Genomic DNA, 21,132 nt, shown 5'->3' on the forward strand with positions numbered 1-21,132 from the left:
CATTTTTGTTTTTGTTTTTTTGTTTTTTTGCTTTGCATAAATAAATATAAAATTTTTTAGAAATAAATTAAATAATAGACAACTATCCCAGTCCTCCTGGCTTTGACATCACTGATGCTGGTGGCAAAAATCTCATTTGACTTAACTGAGCTTTCTGTTAGCTTTGGCTCCTCCCATGTATAAGAGATGAGAATAAACAATATGTTTCCAACTGTCCTTTTTTTGGATCCTGTGATTATGAAGATCAGAACAATGTTGATGATTTTTTCATTATTGGATCAGTAGTCTTCCTGTTCGTTTCACCGCTGTTTGTAATAGGTCTCCTTCATGAATATGAAAATAATGTAAAAATAAGTAAATTACTTTAAGCATTTGGATTTTATGAAAAAAAGAGTAACATTTTTTTCAGAATGCTATTAGTAAGTAACTATTTCACTTTGAAAACCCTGAAATAGAACATAATGGGTTCTGATTTAACTGCTAGGTCAGAAGATGTCATCATGGCAATTTGCTAACTGAATTACAATTATTTAATCAATTTAATATTTAAATCAATTATTTAATCAGTTTAATACAAAGGCAATTACCTCAGTAATAGTTCTTTTAAAATTAAGTATTTAACTACTTTGGAAGCACTCTGGTACCTGTTAAAAGAGATGTCTTAAATATTTAAGTGCCAAAATACAAAATTTGATTAAAACAATCAGATCTAAATTAAATGGATATTGCTCTGCAATTCATAGGACACTGTGGAGGCATGGTGGGAAATTTCATTATCATTATGTTTCAAGTTCTATAAATGTGTTTGTATGCTGTCCGCTGCATGTTCAGATTTTCCTTATCATATCTTTCTGTAAATGTAATAGGAAGAAAAAGATGGTATATACATAGATTTTTCAAATGCAATGCCAATTAATGTTTTTGTAACCGATTCAGTTTGGTGTAGCACCAAAAGACAGAGATCTCTCAGTGTCACGAGACAGAGATCTCTCAGTGACACTGAGAGATCTCTGTCTTTTGGTGCTACACCTCTGAAGATGCCAGTCGCAGCTGCTGGCAAAACTTCAGGAACTACAATGCCAAGACCACGGCTATACAGCCCGGAAAATCCACAACAACCAATACCATTTGGTGTTTAAGTGTTACTGAGGCTATTTCACTCATTTACATTTTTGTATAACTTATGGAAGGTATAGCTCTCCTGTCATGTTATTTAATTACCTGACCCATCCATTCATGACCCTGCACCCACTTGCAGACTTCCTTCAAGTGGAGGCCCAGTAGTTCTGTCCATAGAAGGTGTTCCTACCTGCCAGATAGTCTGCTATGGCCTATCCATTCAAAGCCAAGTGTGAAGGGGACCGGTGATCAGAATCTTGAAGTACAAGCTGTGAACCTCTGTACTTCCTCGTTAAGGATGAATGCAGAGTCACAGCTTCTTATGATTCTGTGCACCTTATGGTATTGAGATGTGCCTCTAACATATTGCTCTATGAAATTTTAACTCTTTCTCTTTCTTTGTGTGTGTAGAAAGAGAGAATTAGGGTCACACTGTTTCTGTTATGGAAAATATTTTTTAACTGCAGTAAAGCCCTGAATGAAGCTAAATTTATCGGTAGTATTTAACTGAATCTCTTAACAGGCTAATTTCTTCCATTCTAAAGACAATTCCATTTTTAAATGGTGAAAATTGTGTCTGTGAGAATATGTTTGTCCCTCTGTGTACTCTCTTTGCCAATTTGGGCAGCTTCCCCAATTGTAGGAGTGCCTCTCCGATAAAATTCAAGGAAAACAATTATTGAAAGTGATTGAAACCAGATGCTGTATGTATTTTCAGCATACTCTCTCCAAAACATGAGGGTAGTATGGCAACCTCTGAAGACACAAACTAAAGTAGTGGTGGTGGGTAATGTGCTGTGAGTACCTATCTTTTATGCATGGTCTGAGACCACCCAGGCACTCTTCATAAAAGATATAGCAGTAGTTAATTTTTTTCCAGCATAATAGCTTCCTGTTTATGGAAGAACAGCAGCTTTACTTGAGAAGAATAGTCATACATGACTTTTCAATTGGTTCCATTTGGGGGTTTGGATGGGACTGTGTTAAATAAATAAAGAGCTTATCTAACGTTATAGGCAACTTTGGGACATAAACACTTGTAATTATGAACAGCATTTTAAACTTATGTTAATGAAAATTTGGGGAGGGGGGTTTGAGTTGATGAATAATAGTAGAGGTTGCGAATCCTAATTCTGAAGGAAAGGATGCAAAAAGACCCCTCAGTAGTCATTGCATTGAATGGCAGATGTTATGGGCAATCGTAAATTGCGCAGTAAATTGTACAAGTATCTGATGAAGGGGCTTTGTCTCTCAGAAAGTTACATTCTGAAAATCTTGTTAATCTATTTGTAACCTATGAACACTTGAATTAAACTGCATGTTGCTTTCTGCCTTGTGTTAACTGACAATTATATAAAGCAAAAGTATTTTTGCTAGTAAAGTAACTGTTTACCATGCAGTAATTCTTTCCAAGTTGTTTGTAGAAGAGCAATAAAATCTTTGGGGGGTGGGGAGATGACAATTTCCTGCCACATCACATGGGACTTTGTTGTAGCACACTGATACTAATAGGATAGACTTCATTTTACAGAGAAATTCTAGTATGAGCATCAGGAAAATACCTTTTGTATTAGTGCATAGGCACAAATGGTGTCTGTTGCTGGAATGGGAACAGCAACTTCTAACCTTGGTACCAAATATCACTAGGATGGATTTGAAAAGCTGACTTCTTCCTGAATTCAGCAAGCAATGGACTACTTCTCGGTATGTCATTATGTTTGGTTTGTGGTCAAATAAGTTAACTGGATATTATCCAATCATAATTTTCTTAATTAACAAAATAGAAATACAGTAATTTGTTTACTTCATTTATTATACCCAACATTTCTTTCCAGTAGACACCCAGAGTGTCTATTGGCCTCCCCCTTCCATTGTCACCCTCACTATAATCTTGTGAGGTAGGTTAGGCTGGGAGGGAGTGATGTGCCCAAGGTTAGCCAGCAAGCTTCCATGGCAGAGTGGGGATTCAAACCTGGGCCTCTCAGATCCCAGTCCAGCATTCTAACCACTACACAATATGGGCTCTCAGAAGTAGCAGATCTGATGGTGAAGTAATATAGCCAATGCAGATTAATTCTGTGGGTATATTGACAAGAGTTAAGGGTAGTGGTGGTGGTTGCTGTAGTTGAGATTGTGGTTGTGGGTGATAAACAAAATTAGGCTTGGAAGTGCCTGATAATTTCCTGCATTTCAATAATGTAACTTTTTGATAACCATTCCCACTCCAATTCAGCTCCTCCTTTTGAGAGCTCAAAAATATTTGTTCGTAGGCAGAGGACAGAAACCTTCATGAAATGGCTGTGCCTGAATAAAAGGGGAGAAAAAGTAGTTGTTCAGTCAACTGGAGAGAATTTTAGGTTTAGAACATAGTATTTGTCCCTTATAATGGCAAGACAATAAAACTAAAGTAAATCACATTTTAGTTGTGCATGGTCATAGGAAGTTGTTGCAATGTGGTTTATGTATATATGTATTAGACATTCCCTGTAGGCTTGTGTTGAAGCAGAGCTGAAGAAGACTGTATTAATTAGTCATCAGGCCTACATTACAGTAAATTTTGTAGCTTTAGGACTAAGCAATGTGGTCTGTAAAAGGAAGCAGAGTGTTGCAACAGGACAGAGGCTAGAGCTCAGTTTTTCCACCCCAAACACATAACTTGACATTATTACAGCATGAATCTGCATGTATGTATTTACAGAACAGCATTAACTATATGTATCATTTCAGAATTTGAATGCTGAGAATTTCTGTTTACATAAAACTATACATTTTGAAACTTTACTGCGTTCATTGCAAAAATATTTTCCTTTAGGTCCTGTAATTTGTTTAGATCTGGTTAATGATTTATCACTTATTTCTAATTAAGTTGTAAACTAAATATGCTTTTTATGAGGCTTCTAATTTCTCTGATTTAGAAATCCACATTACATTAGCAGACTTGCATTATAACAGCTTTTGCCAATGGTGTCAGAAATGAAGCAGTTGGGAACTGGTCTCTGTTACATTAGCTCTACAGACTATTTGGTATTTTTTATATAACTTGTGAGGAAGCTACCTTTTTTGGTTTCACAAAGTGCATATACATTAAGATAAAGGTAAAGGTAGTCCCCTGTGCGAGCACCGAGTCATTACTGACCCATTGGTGGATGCCGCCTCACAACGTTTTCTTGGCAGATTTTTGTTACAGAGTAGTTTACCATTGCCTTCCCCAGTCATTTACACTTTACCCCCAGGAAACTGGATACTCATTTTACTGACTTCGGAAGGATGGAAGGCTGAGTCACCTTGAGCCGGCTACTTGAACCCGGCTTCTACCAGGATCGAACTCAGGTCGTGAGCAGAGCTTGGGCTGCAGTACTGCTGCTTACCACTCTGCACCATGGGGCGTAATGACTCTTGAATTAATTAGGTTTTGGGGTCAACTTCAGTTTCTGTGAATATTTCCCACTTTAGCATATTGGTTTGTTTCAACAAAAAAATCTAAGTAGGTATTAAAAGTGTACAGTTATTACATATTATTGCAAAAGCAATGTACTTACAGCAGTACTGGTTCCCATATATGTGAGGGGCAATATAAATGACTTACATCTTTATTATACACACAAAGTTTAGACTTCCTTAGTTATTTAAAAATATATTATTAAAAAATTATGCAAACACAACTGTGATTTCAGACAGCTGAAAACAATATAGAGATATGGTTATAGCTTTGTCCATTGAGTGGACTGCCTTCTACCAACAGTCTGTTGGAGAAGCTTCCTAAACTGGTTTATTTATTGCCTGCATTGTTTCTAAACTGAGGAGTAGCCACTGCCATTAATCTGTACTAGTCTTGAACAGCACAAGTGGTACCTTTCTCATTCTGAGGGAAACTGTTTTTGCCTTCTATGATGAGTAGCTGCTTCCAGAACAAGATAATGTATGGCAGCCTTCAAATGCCAGAGGCTATCCTACAGGACCTAACTGCATCTTACATTTTCTCTAGGAACATCTGCAAATCAGATGAGAAGGTATATTCTGAAGTTCCATGCTTCCCAGATGGTCCTGATTTGGATTGGGACCACAGCATTCAGAGTGAGGGATCTTAGACTTCCTTCTCCTGTGTCCTAATGTCCTGATCCGAATTGGACCTACACATACTTGGAAAATGTGGAACTTCAGAACACATTTCAACACCCAGCCTGGATACATTGCTGTGGAAAATGTAACGTGAAGTTAAGCTTTAGGATGCCTATGGAGACAGCTCTTCCTCTTGTCCAAAGCTGTCAGTAAATATGCCGGTCCTGAATGCTGCTACTTGTATACTGATAAGTAATGGAAAGGAGATGGCTTTCAGAACTAATGAATTGGAACTTTTAATGTAAATCAGCCCTTAGAGCGGAACTACAAGTGACAAAAGGCACAGGTTGGACACTTGTCAGCTTCCCTCAAGTTTTGATGGGAAATGTAGGCATCTTAGTCTTGCAGCTTGGCTCTCTGACTGCTGTCCAATGGACTTTTCAACTGTCACTTGTCCAACATTCTGCCAAGCTGCCTACATTTCCCATTAAATCTTGAGGGAAGCTGACAAGTGTCCAATCTGTGCCTTTTGTCACTTGTAGTTCCGCTCTTAGTTATTGTAGTTGGCAAGGATATGTTGAAAGGAAAACTTAAATCTTTTCTTTGTTGCATTAGTGGAACTATTCTAAGAATACTCTGAACACTTGTGCACTTTTGTTAGACATTTCTACCCTTGGAAGTGCTCCAGCTGTTGGCCTCCTGCGACAATCAAAGAGCATTATGAAAACTAGCAGATCTTCAGAGTATTCACTGATATTGCACATAATAGAAGAAACAGTCAAGCCACTGCTACATGTACTTTCTAGGGACCTCAAGGGATCCAAAGAAAAGATTGACTGATCTCATCACCCCTCCCCCACAATTTGATTAAAACTGACACTGTATAAAGTAAGGGATTACAATAAGATAATGAATGTGAAACATTCCTTAGCTATCCCTCATTTTCCTGCTTTATATTAACTCCTAAAAAATTTTTGAAAGCAGACAATTATCTATTTATCCCAACTTCCCATCCTTGCAAAGGTAAGGAGAATAAGGATAGAATATTGCTTAAACATCACATTTTGCTTTTTATATGTTCTTGCTGATAGGGTATATCTAATAGGTGAGAAATCTCTTTAAGAAGTCACTGTGATGTTTTTCTTAGGGGATTGTTTCAATCTTCTACTTAACATCAAAGAATCTAGCTTGTCAGACACACACAGGTCATTCATTTCTCTCAAAAACATCTAAAAGGCCAAGTGTAGTTCAAACATTAGACGTGGCTGCTGGTGAATCAATCATCTTTTACCTCTGGCTATGTTTGTCTCATTTCTAATGAGATGGATAAAATGGATTGATACTTTTTTTGCCTTTGTTCATTTAAAAATGCTTTTAAAGTATCTTTATAAAAGTACTCCATTGACATCTCTGAAGTTGTAGCTGTTAACCCTCAAAAACAGACAGTCAGTAGACTATCTGCAGTAGTTAATTCTGCCCCACAAAACAGTCTGTGAGGCAGGGGATAAAATGCTGAGCGTGTTGAGCTGGATGGAAGAAGTGTATACATCTCTCTTGCACCACATTGAATGGACTATAATTGCAGCATACCCCCCAGGCTGCAGGGATTGTGCAGTGAGCCTGAAACCATGTTTATATCTTGCTGCAGAGAGGTGGAGGGCTTCTAGTAGGGGCATGCACCAGAAAAGTTTCTGTTTAAGTTTTTTTGGGGGGAGGGGGAAAGGTTCATTACTAGTTTGTTCCAGATCGGTTGGTGCCCACTCAGAATTGATCTGTTTGTTTGTTTTCATTTTCATGAGTTTTGATCTATTACATGCAGGTTGGCCACACATGTGCAAACACACGCTGTTCTTTTCAGGGGAGGGGCAAAGCTCTGTTTTCACACTTAACCCAAAACAGCGTCAACCATTAGCTCCCCTCCAGTCTAAACAATTGATCTGCTGAGTTTTTCCTCAAGCACAATAACGCACACACACACACAGCAACAACGGACCCATAGAAGGCAAGTGTTAGTGGGTGGATCAGCAGCACAGCAGGGCGTTCCCAAGTAGGAGAACACTCTAAGAAGTGCAAAAAACAATCCTGCTTCATGTTCACTTTTTTATTCTTCTATAGTGCCAATAACTTATTACCTTTGCTTTCTGCTGTTGCCAGTTGGTTTCATGTTTCTTTGTAGTTTTGTTCCAAGCTTCCCACAATGAAGAGTGAATCCAAATCTGGGATTGACTAAAATGAATGACAAGAATGCCCATTGAAAACAATGGGAGAGGCTTGAAGGTCCATTGGATGTAATGGGAGCCACAGATGCTAACTGACTTGCATTGGCTCTATTGAAATACATTATAGTACCCAAAAAGTTGCAATGAAAATGTGGAATGGAGATAGACAGTCATGCTCTGTTGCTGGAATGACAGCTCCAATAGTAGAATGATGGTCCCTGGGACCAGCTAAACTGCTCTGGGACCATCATTCCAGTCTGGGGGCCCTTTCCAGGGCTTTTTTGGCCTTTGAGGGAAGACTCATTAGGGCCATGCCCAGAAGCAATCACGGATGACTTGATACCACATGACTTGCTTGACTTACCCAGGCCTGGTTGCTTGCTACTGTTCAACAGCCGCCCTCCCCCAAAGCCAGGGTAGTGTAGTTACAGTTTCAGTGTAGGATCTGGGAGACTCAGGTTTGGATCACCACTCTGCAGTGGAAGCTCACTAGGTGACTTTGATCTAATCACATGCCCTCAGTCTAACATGGCTCTTAGAGTTGTTGTGAGAATAATATGGAGGCCAGAGGCCAGAATGAAGCTGCTTGGGATCTCCATTGTGCGGAAAGGCAGTATACAAATGAAGTAAATTCAGATGAAGATGAGAGCATATAAAAGGTGGGTTTGAAGGAGAAGGACATAGGGAAAAGTGAACATATGGAGACTGCCAGGAGGAGAGAAAGAGGAAGTAGTGTGGGAAAGAGTATACAGAGAAAAGTGAAGTATCCCCTGCAGGCCCTTGCAGGGTCCCCACCAAGGAAAAGAAATACAAATATTTCAAGACTTGCAGGGTTCCCACCATGCAACTGGTTTATAGGGGAGAGGCTGCTGGGGAGAGTGAGAAAGGTGGGTGGCAAGGAGAGAAGAAAGCAGGATAATGCTCTGGGGGCAGCCATGGAAGGGAAAGAAGATGATGTGGGGGAGAGGGAAATGGGACAACCCCCTTAAGTCTTTGTCAGTCTCCCACTTGTTATTTATTTGAATGCATAGGCTGATAGCATTATAAGGTAGCCCCATTGAACATACATCTTTTAATTTACATTTGGAATAAGACTCAATAATGTGTGTGTGTTTGCTTAATTATACAGCATAAGAAAGCCGAGTGGATTTTATATAAATCAAATTGATTTAAATCATGATTTAATTCACTAGTCAGTAAGACATGATTTAAATCATGGTTTTCTACATAAAGGCTCATTCTTGCTGGTTGTTATAACCTTAATATTTGCAAACCAGGTGAAGGTTTCATTTTTAAAACAATTAGTCCTCAGAAAACTAACGATAGGTTATTTGCCATTTGGCATTTATAATTATGAAATCATTGCGAGATGTACTGTCTCCAGTTTATTACGTTAATCATTTGTATTTGGACAACTTTTCTGCTGTACTTTATTGGAAGGAGAAAAATGATCATTAACAAAACAACCATTTAAGGTGTTTTATTTAACTAAAACAGTAACGTTATAGCATATGTATTCTTGTATTTGCTTAAACAACCATGTTTGTTAACTAACATGGTTAAACAGAAATATTCCAAAACTAGGTCTGTGTACATAAATTTTCAGAGGAACAATAAGACTGAGTTCTCTTTCTGAGCTCCTTATGTTTATTTAAAAACATTTTTGCTGTTAAGAAGAGGTATATTTTCTCCGCAGACACAAATTCATAGTTTGGAGAACTACAGAACTAAGCATCTGTGATAATATCTTCTAGATGGAAGAGAGCTCTGGGAAAGCAAGACATTCAGGCCCGAATGAATGAATAGAATTAATTTACAAAATATTTTAAACATTGCATGAATATATAGTCTCATACTACATAATTAAAAATTAATCCTTAGTTCATGATGAAGAACCTTTGGGCTATAATGTATCTTAAATAGAAGACTGTTCTTAGACAGATTTTTCCTCAAAAAGCATTTTATCAAAGAAAATCAGATTTAAATTTTAAAAATCCTATTTTTAAAAAAATCATTGATTTTTAGCCACTGTGTAATTTATGCAGTTAAAAAAACTCATTCGATTGTCAGCCATTTGCATGTAACATTTTAGTTCAGATTTCTAGTTTCCATCAGCTTATAAAGCAGGGAAGACAGTAAATGCAAATTCACAAGCAAAATAGTATATTGAAATAATGCTGGTATGCAGCAGCACATGTATGCAGGTTAGTCAAGAATAGCTGCGCTCTTCTCTCAGTTGCCCTTCTGGAAATAGAATATTATCAGCAACATTGTCAGACTCCTTTGAAATGTGTGAAGGAGTAGGATTCACTCCACCCATACAATATTAGCACTGAGATTAGTGTGTAAATACAGTCCTTGCAATTGGTTTTGGAATGCAATTTATGTGGAGCACAGATGTGGAGTAATGTTTTTTTTTTCTTCTTGAGAGGATTGCTATTGAAATCATTGTGCAACAATTATTCCCATGATGCTTCTTCTGCTTTTTTTTGTCCTTAGTCAAGTCCTGTCCACCTATCGACCCCCACCTTTCAAGCACCAAACATCTGTCAAGTCAGTGCACATTTGGATGTCCTTAAATGTACCTGTGTACATGCCGACTCCTGCTGCATATGAAACCAGCAGATTCAACTGATAGGATATGAGTTTACTTAAAGAAATACTGTCATTCTCAGTAGCCTGATTTCAGTTCTGTGTGTCCATCTCATTTGTACCCTGCATTTCTTCCTAATGGGGATCCAAAGCAGCTTATATCATCTCTATTTTGTCCTCACAATAACCCTGCGAGGCACGTTAGGCTGAGAGTCACCCAGTGAGCGCAGAGCGGGGAGTCGAATCTGGGTCTCCAAGATCCTGGTTTGACACTCTGACCCCTATAGCACACTGGTGGTCAGGCTGGGTAATAATACTAAGTCATGCTGGGGCTGTAATGTGAAGAAAGAAGACAGTGGAAAAGTGAAGAGTCATCCAGTATTTGTTATTATTTATGGAACCAGGATTGCCTTTTTAGCTATAGTTTGAGTATGCAGGAAACAAACAACCTCCTGGAACAAAATGGCTTTCCCAAGTGTTTCCTGACTTCTTGAAGGAACTACTGATTGCTCCCACAGTCTGAACATTCAAGCCTTCCCACGGGTTCCCATTCTACAGTTACAGAACCTAGGTTTTAATGGATTCTCTAAAGTATCTCTTAAAATAGAAGAGCAGGAGTTGAGATGAATTCTTTGTTCATCTACTCTTGATGGATTCCTTCTAGCTCTGAAACCATATTCAGGTTCCAGCAGTAGGATAGTGTTGAGGCTAAATTTGCATCTGACAGATGGTATTGTCCATTTAAAAAAAAATTAAATGTGATCAGTATAGAGTTTGGTGCCTTAAGGTGAGTCTCCAATACAGTAAATATTTCAGGTTTCCTTCTGTACTTGATAAAACTCCTGAGTTGATATAATACCTTGAAAATTCACTATCTACATATCAAGATTCAGAAACTAAGTCCATCAAAATCTAAACAAGAATCTGTCAAGAAGTATAGAAAACAAAACACTGGCCCACAGGCTCGAAATGCTCAGTCTACATTCCAGTTCCAAAAAAGGCAATGCCAAAGAGTGCAGCAATTATTGGACCATAGGGTTAATTTCCCATGCAAGCAAAGTGATGCTCAAAACTATACAGCAGAGACATTTATGGAGCGAGAAACGCCAAATTTTCAAACTGGATTCAGAAAAGGAAGAAGCACTAGAGATCACATTGCAAATTTGCAATGGCTAATGGAACGTACCAGGGAATTTCAGAAGAACATCAGCCTATATTTTATAGATTACAGCAAAGCTTTTGAGTATGTGGATCATGAAAAGATATGGATGGTGTTAAAAGAAATGAGAGTGCTGCATCATCTGGTTGTTTTGGTATGCAACCTGTACGCTGGATAAGAGGCTACTGTTAGATCAGAATGGGGAAAAGTGAATGGTTTCCAGTTGGGAAAAGTATCAGACAAGGATACATATTATCTTCCTACGTGTTCAACCTCTATTCAAAGCACATCATAAAGAAAGCTGGATTAGATTTAAAAGAAGGCAGAGTGAAAATAGGTGGATGGAACATTAATAGTTTGAAATATGCAGATGACACCATGTTACTGGCAGAAAACAGTGAATACTTGAAACGACAACTGATGAAGGTTAAAGGAGAAAGCGCCAAAGCAGAATTACAGCTGAACATCAAGAAGACAAAAATAATGACTACTAAGGAGTTACGCAATTTTAAAGTTGACAATGAGGAAATTGAAACAGTTCAAGATTTTCTATTCCTTGGCTCATTCATCAACCAAAATTGAGACTGCAACCAAGAAATCAGAAGAAGATTGAGACTTGGAAGAGCAGCCTTGAAGGTCTCCCTGGGGACCAAGATCAAGTTAATCCAAACAGTGGTATTCCCCATTACTACGTATGGATGTGAAAGTTGAGCAAAGAAAGCTGACAAGAAGAAGATTGATTCATTTGAAATGTGGTGGTAGAGGAGGGTTTTGTGGATACCATGGACAGCCCAAAAGACGAATGAGTGGGTTCTAGATCACATCAAGCCTGAATACACCCTAGAAGTTAAAATGACAAACCTGAAGCTGTCATACTGGTCACAAGACTCTCCGGAAAAGTCAGTAATGATAGGATAAGTTGAAGGCAGTAGGAAAAGAGAAGAACCCAACACAAGATAGCTTGATGCAATAAAAGAAGCCACGTCCTCCAATTTGCAAGATATGAACAAGTCTGTTAACAATAAAACATTTTGGAGGTCTTTCATTCATAGAGTTGCCTTAAATCGGAGGTGACTTGACAGCGCATAACAAACACACGCATCAAGAGGAGGTGGGGAAGATGATTTATGTAGGGCATTGCATTAGATTTTGCAGAGAAAATAAGACTAGTTCAGGTCCTGGAGTCCTTGCTGGTCTGATATGAAGTATTTTAGTGCCTCTGACTCTAAAAATGTATCATGCTTAGTAGTAATTGCTTAACAGTAATGTTCCTCATTTTCTGTAATGGCTTCAAAGAAGACTGATACAGGCATGGTACTGTAGAAACCTTGTTGAATATGTTGGTTCCCAGTACTGCTGCCAAAGACATTCAGAAGATGCTGGCAGAAGGAATGAAATTTTCTTTACACTTGCTGCATTGTTGTGTCCAGGGGTCATTTCGTAGAAAAAGAGCTGGAGGAACTCATTAGCATAACTCATTAGCATATGCCACACCCCTTAACATCACCTATTCTGGCTGTTTTGGACCCAATCCTGGCCATTCAGGGCTGAAAAGGGGCCCAAAATGGTCAGGATCGGGCCGCTGCTGAGTGGGAGAGTGATCCGCCACCTGTCAGAGGCCCAATCCAGGCCATTTTGGCCCCAATCCAGGCTGAAACAGGCCCAAAATGGCCAAGAGTCAGGTGGGTGGGACCACCTGTCATGTGACCTCTTTGGGGAACTACCAGAACAGCGTTCCTGCGCGTTCCCCCTCGAAATGAGCCCTGGTTGTGTCAGACTTTTTGGCCACTTGGCAACCATGGAATTGCCCCAAATTGTTGTGTGGCCAAAACATGAGAGAGGGCATACACTAGATTTGTTCAGTATTGAATAAATTTCTGGTAAAGAGCTGAAATTTAAACCATTATTGTGGTCAGATCATTACCTGCTGAAGGCTTGATATGTGAAGGTGTAGGTGAAAAAAATCCCAAGAAAAATGTTTTTTCCCGTAGAATATTTTTCAGTTTTACAGTGGAAATATTAAACATTCTGGGGAGCCCTGCCCGGGAGGGGGGAAGGGGTGTCTTATGAAATACATTTTCTCTTGTAACAAGTGAAATGCTTTTTAAGAACGTTATACTTGTCAAGAGGTATATGGTACAAAGATTTTGATCTACAACATTTTGCCTATATATGCTCTAAACATACACAACATTGAAATTCAAGATGCATATCTGCACCAAAGTAATATGAGGGTTACATCTTCCTATCTACAATTCAGAAAGATGTGCAAGGTTGAGATATTTAGGGAAGCCTTTGGTTGAATATGGGTTTTTTTTTAGCCATTTATTGTTCTTATGATTGTGTGTGTGTGTGTGTGCGTAAGCCACTTTGAGACTAGAAAAATCAGTATGTAAATTAAAGAACTGCAATACTCATTTCATGAGAGCCAGTTTGGTGTAGTGGTTAAGAGTGTGGGACTGTAATTTAGAGAATCGGGTTTGATTCCCCACTCCTCCACTTGAAGCCAGCTGGGTGACCTTGGGTCAGTCACAGCTTCTAGCTCTCTCAGCCCCACCCACCTCACAGGGTGTTTTGTTGTGGGGATAATAATAACATACTTTGCAAACCTCTCTGAGTAGGTTAAGTCATCCTGAAGGGCAGTATATAAATCGAATGTTGTTATTGTTGTTGTTATTGCTGAAGACTATGAAAATCAGAATCAGTTTATTTGAAGAAAAGCAAATTTTTCCTCCTAAATGTATCTGCTTTAACAGATGTTCTGCACAGGAATGCTTGTTGAAGTAATACTCGCTTCTGTTGATGAGCTAAACCTCAAAGAGTTTGTCCTTGTTTGGAGAGGAGCTTCATCAGCTTAACAATTTGCTGAATGTCTCGAGGGAATAGTGGGAGGTGCAAGAAAGGGATATGCTCTTGTATAGGTTATTGTACATGTCTGCTGCTATCCTAAAATGATTGCTAGGTCTGTTTTCGTTGAAAGAAAACATGAACAGCTTGTAGTTATATCTTACTAAACATAGTTTAAAAAATAACTATGATACTTTAAAGATGAAGATTTTTCTAGGAGGGTAATTTCAAAAGTTTCAAGCATAATTGTGAAAACTGGGAAATTAAAAAAACGAGTTTCTGAAAGCTGATAAATATTTGCTGCTGCAAGATAACTTTTAGTGAAAAGCCTCTCTTAACAGGCTTGGAAAGGGGGGGAAATTGAAATGGAATCTGTATGGTAACGTTATAGAATGTTTTTTTTTCTTTTTGATTGCCCAAAAATAAGCAGTGCTATGCTAAAGGGTGGATTGAATTCTCTGTTTCCCTGTTACTCCAAAATTGCTGATTGGAAAAATTTCATCATCTTTGCTGGGCTATATATGTGCAGTGGTGCTACTGTATGCATACAAGATTAGTCTGAAAATTGTGGTGCTGAAATTTAAAGACAAGTCTAGATTTGATAATCAAGTTGTACTCCACTCCCTTTCTCATATTAAAGTACTTACAGACCAGATGGCTGGAGTGCATAAGGTTTTGTTGGGAATATGAAAGAAGAAATTTAATACAAGAATGAACTGCTGAGAAACCAATAAAAACACACGCTTTTAATACCATGAGTGTTGCATTGTATTCTTTCTTTAGTTTTGAGAATAAAGATGTAGAAGAAGGATTCATTGGCTTTGTTGCTATGGTATGAATGAGGCATGTTTTTCTTGCCTTATACGTACTTGCGACTTGGCATGGCATAGCCCCCGCAGAGGGGCTTTGTGACCAGGTAACTCACGAGGAAGCTAATAGCAGTGGGGTTGTCTGGGTTGATGTTGCTCTCAGCCTTGCGGTTCCCAATGGCTCACTGGGGGAGGTGCGAGCTTCTGAAGGGGAAGGGAGGGCCATGGTATGGGCTAGAGGAGAAGAGTTTCCTGTGGTGACTGGGCCCAGGCAGAGGATGCAAGACCAGGAAAGAGCAGTGAGGTGGATGGCTCTGGGGGGAAACCAGTAACAGCAGACTAAGAAGGGGAAGCAGCCCAAGGAAGTTGCAAAGGTGTAGCTGGCCCTGTCTCCAGGCAGGGACCCCAGATGAGGCAGGGAAGGGAGTGGCCTCGTTGCAGTTCAGGAGAAGACACAAGGAACAGGAGTGGGTCTGAGAGGGAAGCCCACTCTATCTTGAAGGACTCCAAATGTGCCCTCGCATAGAGAGAACCCTATATGCATATATGTATTCAGTCATAAGCTGTATTTAGACCTTATAATGTAAGTGCACAGGTTGGGGGCTTAGCTTGTTGCTTGTATCCTGCCTCTAGGCTTAACATCACTACCCCACTCATTTCTCACTGTACTCAAAGTGGCAACAGGAGAAATTTTTTTTACCAGTGGTCATACAGGAAAATGTTTTGTTTTACCATATTGCTTCCAGCAATTCCTAAATAAGTGTAATATTGGTTTTCCTGGAAGTGACTCCATCACCAACAACTGCCCCAACATGTCCCTGTCCCTCCAGGGTCTCCCACTGCCCCACATATATTTAGCTCTTTAGTACTTAAAGCACAGATTACTTAATATAATATTCTCCTACTATAGGGATTTTAATTCCTCCTTGATCAATTTATTACATACACTCACTTTGTATCTATAAGTAGTAAAAAAGATTAAAGGTTCATAAAAATTTAAAGGAATCTACTTCTGTTTGGCCACATTAAAGGAATCTGCTTTAGAATGACTGTGCAACAATGAATGAAGCATTGACCTTTAACTTGACGGACAAATGCATATCTTTCCCACCTCCATCTCATTGTGTGACAAATCACTGTTTCAGTTTTCCATCTGTAACACTGGAGTCAATGATGTGTTTTTTTATAGAGTAGCTAGGAAGAATGAGGATAGGACATGCATCCTTTACTAAATAATCAAAAATATTTTTTTAAAAAAAGAGTCTGATTAATTTTATGTGCTCAGTGTAGCTCTGTATTAGCCCTACACCAAAGCAAATAGCTTTTGAAATTCAAGTATGATTCTAAAGCAGGTCGTAATACTGGTGTGGAGGTCTGCATCTCTTAGAAAAGTAGGTTTTTTGGTCCCAGACTGGTATGTTTGACAAGGAACAATTATGTCTTTTAAACCAAAGAATTTCTTTATAGTTAAAACACTTTGAATGAGCTCCTCTTTTGACTAAACACTTAGAAAGAGCTTGACAGCTGTTTGACAAGCAGGACTAAATCTAAGTATTAGGTTTGAAATAAAAGAACTTTGTAGTGTTTATGATGAAAATCTATAAGCACTGCCAACAGTTTAAACTAAGGCAGCTAAAGAATGATCTTAAACTAATCTTAAAATCTGTTATAAAATCCTTCTATAATCTCAAACATTTGTCTGTCGGACTGCCAAAATTTTAGCCCTTAATTAGTCAAACTTATTGCAAAGAAATGAAAGCGTTGCCTGAATATAAGCTACAGGTTTGCATTTGGGTCTGTGTTCAGAATGGCAAATAAGCTAATTGAATGAGCTGATTTATTATGAGAATAGTTTTCTGGGAGTAAGACCCACTGACTAACAGTGCTAAGCAGAGTTACTCCAGTCTAAGCCCATTGATTTCAATGGGCTTAGACTGGAGTATCTCTGTTTAGGATTATACTGTAAAATGAGACTTGCTTCTTAGTAGATCTGTTTAGGATTGCTACCTAAATATACATTTAAGGAGAACTAGCAGGGCACTTTTTCTTGATATTTTCTTGATCTTGATATTATATCATTGTAATTAATAGACCTCTATGAATAATCTTGTTTTACTATAAAGTATGTGTAGTTTGAGTAGAATAAGGACAGACTTCTAGGAGCTCTAGTCAACAAAATGATTGAAAAGATTATAACAAAGCTTTGCTACTGACATGGATTGTGAGACTATAGAAAAGAGTATAAATAGATACATCTTGTCAAGATTATTCCATATCATGCCTATACAGATGCAATAAAATTGACAGAATTATTATTTATAGTCTCAGCTCTTTCAGATGTTTGGTTTTGCTTTGTATGTCTGTCTGCGTCTTGTGCATGTAATTTGACCAGAAATGATTAAGACCTCTTTTTCTCTCTCCTTCACCCCATGCATTATTTGAAACATAACTGAAATTTCAGGAAATACAATGTTTATTCAGTAAAATACTCCTGATTCCATATTGAAATCAAATATTTATCTCTAGTCTTATTTATATCATTGTATTTATAGTTAATGTCTTAGAGGCTTTCTAGTACTGGTATGAAACTGGACCCAGATCAGGCAGCTGGGTATTTAAGTTTACTGTTTCTTTATATACAATTCTGATCAGGCAGATTGTGCAATTGGGTATTGATTGGGTAGTTAAGATTTCTAAGGAACATTTTGAACCAATCCTGGAGATTCAAAGTAAACTAACAAATCCACACTGACTCATCTCCATTTCTTTGTTATTTCATTTATACCCCATGTTTTTTCTATGTGACTTAAAATGGCATAAAGGGATTCTCAGGAAGTCTCCCATCCAGGCATTGACTGGACCTACTTAACTTCGGCAGGGCTGAAAGGTTCAGTAAGCATCATGTGTCATCAAACCTTTTGGGAATCATTTCTGGGACTCTGAGGTATTGCCTACCACAGTTCTATTACTTTATTCTTGAGTAATCATGGCACCTGCTCAAGCTTTTCCATGGTTTTCCCCTTCTCTTGACCTGAGATGCATTAGATAATGCTAGTTCTAAGAGACCAGCAGTGTTCCAAAACCAGCATCGCTGATCACTGGGAGAGAGGTTGGAGAGGTCACTTCCTCCGTATGGCTGCCTTGCAGACAACCAAGCAATCTCATGGGAGCAGGGGACGGGGCCAGTTCATTCTCTCCCACTCTCCCTCCCTGTGCATTCAATAAGTGCATGGGATGTCATGTGCACCAGGCTTATGTGCTTTAAGGCTTTGGCAGTATTTAGGGATGGAATAATTGTTGAGTTATTGTCAGTTGTTTCCAGTGAAGAAAACTCTGCTTGGTAAGGCTGTTTGCATTCCTGTGGTTTGTGGTATAAGGAAATACCATGTTATAAAATTTTCCAATTATTTCCCTAAGGATTCTTTTTCTACTGCCAAATCCTTTGATGCCTTGGGGGTGGGGGTGGGAATGAAGCAAAAAAGAGAAATTCATTTTCTAATCCATTACCTTGCAACTTCTGTTGACATCTGCTGGTTTTATCTTTATTTTTATAACCCAAGGTCAAGAATTGTACTGGAAGTGCTTCCTTTAATTTGATCAAGCATTATAAACTAGTAGGTGTAAAACAATACTTTTTCTACACTGAGGATATTTCTCCATAGTAGATGCTTTGGTTACTTTTATGCAGCTATACACTGACTGTTTAGCAGCACAGTAACTTTCTCTGGAGGTTGGATAAAACTCCTAGACAATTAGCTTGTGTCTTCCGAAATGAATGAGAGAAGTGGCTTGTCTATCTGACAAATTTACATTATCCATGTATCTCTATGTCACCATAATAGTGAAGAGTAGAATTAAATATCTACTTGACAGCCTAATATGCATTTTCTACCATTCTGAATTTAGGCTCGTTAAGTTTATGTCTGAGCATAAGAGTGCTGTGGTCTACTTAATTGAGGTTCACAAGGAAGGGCGATTGCAAAACATTTGGTGGTGCTGGCTAGTCTAAGGGAGGAAGGATGACGTCTTTAATTGATACTGATGAGCAAAACACTAAATGTGCAGAATCAGTTTGTCTACAGCAGTCAATTTCAATAAATATTTAAGTTATAAAATGTTTTTATGTTTGTTAGACCTTAAAATACAGCTTAACTGGACAACAGTTAGCAAATTGTAGGTTTGTCAGGCCCAAACCCTTTTTAAAAATTCTGTATCTTTCAGAACCAGCACAGCTGGTGGTTTAGCAGTTCAGACTGTCAGATGATGTAAAACATACCAGAGTTCTCTTGATATCAAGTGCAGTGCAGCCAATTTTAGGGAGAAAAAATGTTATGTCAGTTTATTTATGTGTGCACTTTGTGCAATTCACATTGAGCTCCCATAATAAATAATATTTGTGCATGGTTTCCTTCTTATAGGGTCTTCCTTGAATGACGTGCTTTGTTTTGTTTTATTTACAGGTCAGCTGTGTTAATAGAGAAAGGAGGACTGGGAAATTAATATTCAGGTAATTATGGGGTTTATGGTGGAAATGCAATAGCTGTAGAAGGATTTTTTTTCATGCTGGATGATGGAGAATAAGGATTTATCAGTCATGATTCCTAGTACTCTGAAAATGTTGGTGGCTTTAATGCCAAATCTATGGGTTACTTAACATACATTACTGTAAAGGGTCCACAAATTGCAGCTGCCTTTGGTTGCCAAGTTTTACCTTCTAGCTAGCTGTAAAATCCAGTCCCACCATAACATTATCTCTAAGGTAATTCCTGGACTAATTGGACTTTGGAGAAGGTACAGTCTCCTCATCCTGGAATCTTTGTAGCTGTAAAATATTACACTTAAATTGAGAAAAGCCAGGGGTGTGGGGACAAACAACAAAATAGAGTTGCAGAGGAGAGAGAGTGTGTGCCTGAAATTAGTAGAAAGCCTCTTTAATTTGACATGGGCAGATCTTTTGTTACATATGATGGGGAGAGAATGCTGGGTTTTTTACTGGTGGTACTCCATTGTGGTTCAGCATGTAAGACTAAGATTGTGGACAACTGGAAATCATATGGAATTTTTTTAATGTGGAAATTATTTTGTTGGAATTACGCTTGCAAAAATTCAAAGGCTATATAGCATATTCTTCCTTTAAATTGTTTAAACGTAAGAAAAATGGCTCTGAAAACTGTTGCCATGCTAAACTTAGCATGCCCAAAGAACTATTCATAATACCCTGTGGATGTGATTGTCTAGTCACTAGAATTATATCACTTCTACGAAGGCAACTCAAACCTCTCAGTTTCACTGTTACTACGTACAGCTTTACTTGTTTGTTCCATATCAGATTGATGATCATGATATCCTTTCTGATATGTTGAACTTCTAAATTTGAATTTTAGCTTTGGTTTTGATTTGACCTGCACAACTCATCAGGGTAATTCATAAATTGATTTTTATTTGGGTTACCTTATTTGTAATTCTTTTTCCCCCTTCCACTTACAAATGAGTAAAATTGACATATATACAGTCACACAATTCCTGTGGACAATCACCTGCAAAACATTAGTTACAGCTCTGCCAGTCTTGCCTAATACTGTATTTGTAATAGCATTCATTTATTATTAATTTTATGAAAAAACAAATAATTAGAAATGGAAAATTCAGTGTCACCAGAGAACATATATCCATCTTAAGGTGAAGTATTTAAATAAAGAAAAGTTGTATGCAAGTAGGTTGAGTGCTACAGTCACTCAGGTACTATCCAGTTGGTAGAATCTGTTGCTGACCTTGGCTTACCCTATTTGTGTAGCATTCTGAAAGTTGTTGTTGACATGTCTCATCTGCTATGAGAGTGTCAAAGAAGATGGGAACCAGACACAAGTTCTTACCCTAAAGCTGAAATTCTTGAGAAGTATCAAGAAACTGACTATGTCAACTGTTTTTTGGCCTTTTTCAAACATTGGTTCAGGCCTTTCGAGCTAGTTAGAAGCAAAGAAGGCCTTGTCCTCTGGGAAAGTGCAGTCATGATGATGCTGCAAGTTCCCAGATAGTCAAGGGTGAGGTGAAACTCACCACTGGTTCACTTTAGAGAGCTTCAAGGACGGAAGGGAGTTCCACACTTGACATTCCATCTCATTAATGCAGAGAACTCTGGGAGTGGGAATGGAGTTATTTGCTTCCACTTGTGCAGACGTGCCATCTGCAGGAATATGTCATCATAAGATGTGCCACTCACTGATTGGTTAGGCCATACTGCACGCAGGTGATCTTAAAACTTGAACCCTTTAGTTACATTCTTCATAGGGATCATGACCTTCCTATGCTAAGGATTATATCTTCCTTT

The 21,132-nt window shown here is 38.4% G+C and overlaps 1 protein-coding gene across 4 annotated transcripts in view; it reads left to right on the forward strand.

The window, feature by feature from the left end:
• The window catches only part of ADD3 (adducin 3), a 167,980-nt gene that overhangs the window by 37,041 nt on the left and 109,807 nt on the right, over nt 1-21,132 (forward strand). For 3 of the 4 annotated variants that reach the window (XM_054982839.1, XM_054982838.1, XM_054982841.1), the window contains exon 2: nt 19,265-19,311. The exons of the other annotated variant lie outside the window; for it this stretch is intronic. The gene's annotated coding sequence lies outside the window, so the exon portion shown is untranslated. The remainder of the gene's footprint in view (nt 1-19,264; nt 19,312-21,132) is intronic. 4 annotated transcript variants of the gene reach the window in all.

This window comes from Eublepharis macularius, chromosome 6 (genome assembly GCF_028583425.1).
Source record: "Eublepharis macularius isolate TG4126 chromosome 6, MPM_Emac_v1.0, whole genome shotgun sequence".
In the NCBI taxonomy this organism is placed as follows: Eukaryota; Metazoa; Chordata; class Lepidosauria; order Squamata; family Eublepharidae; genus Eublepharis; species Eublepharis macularius.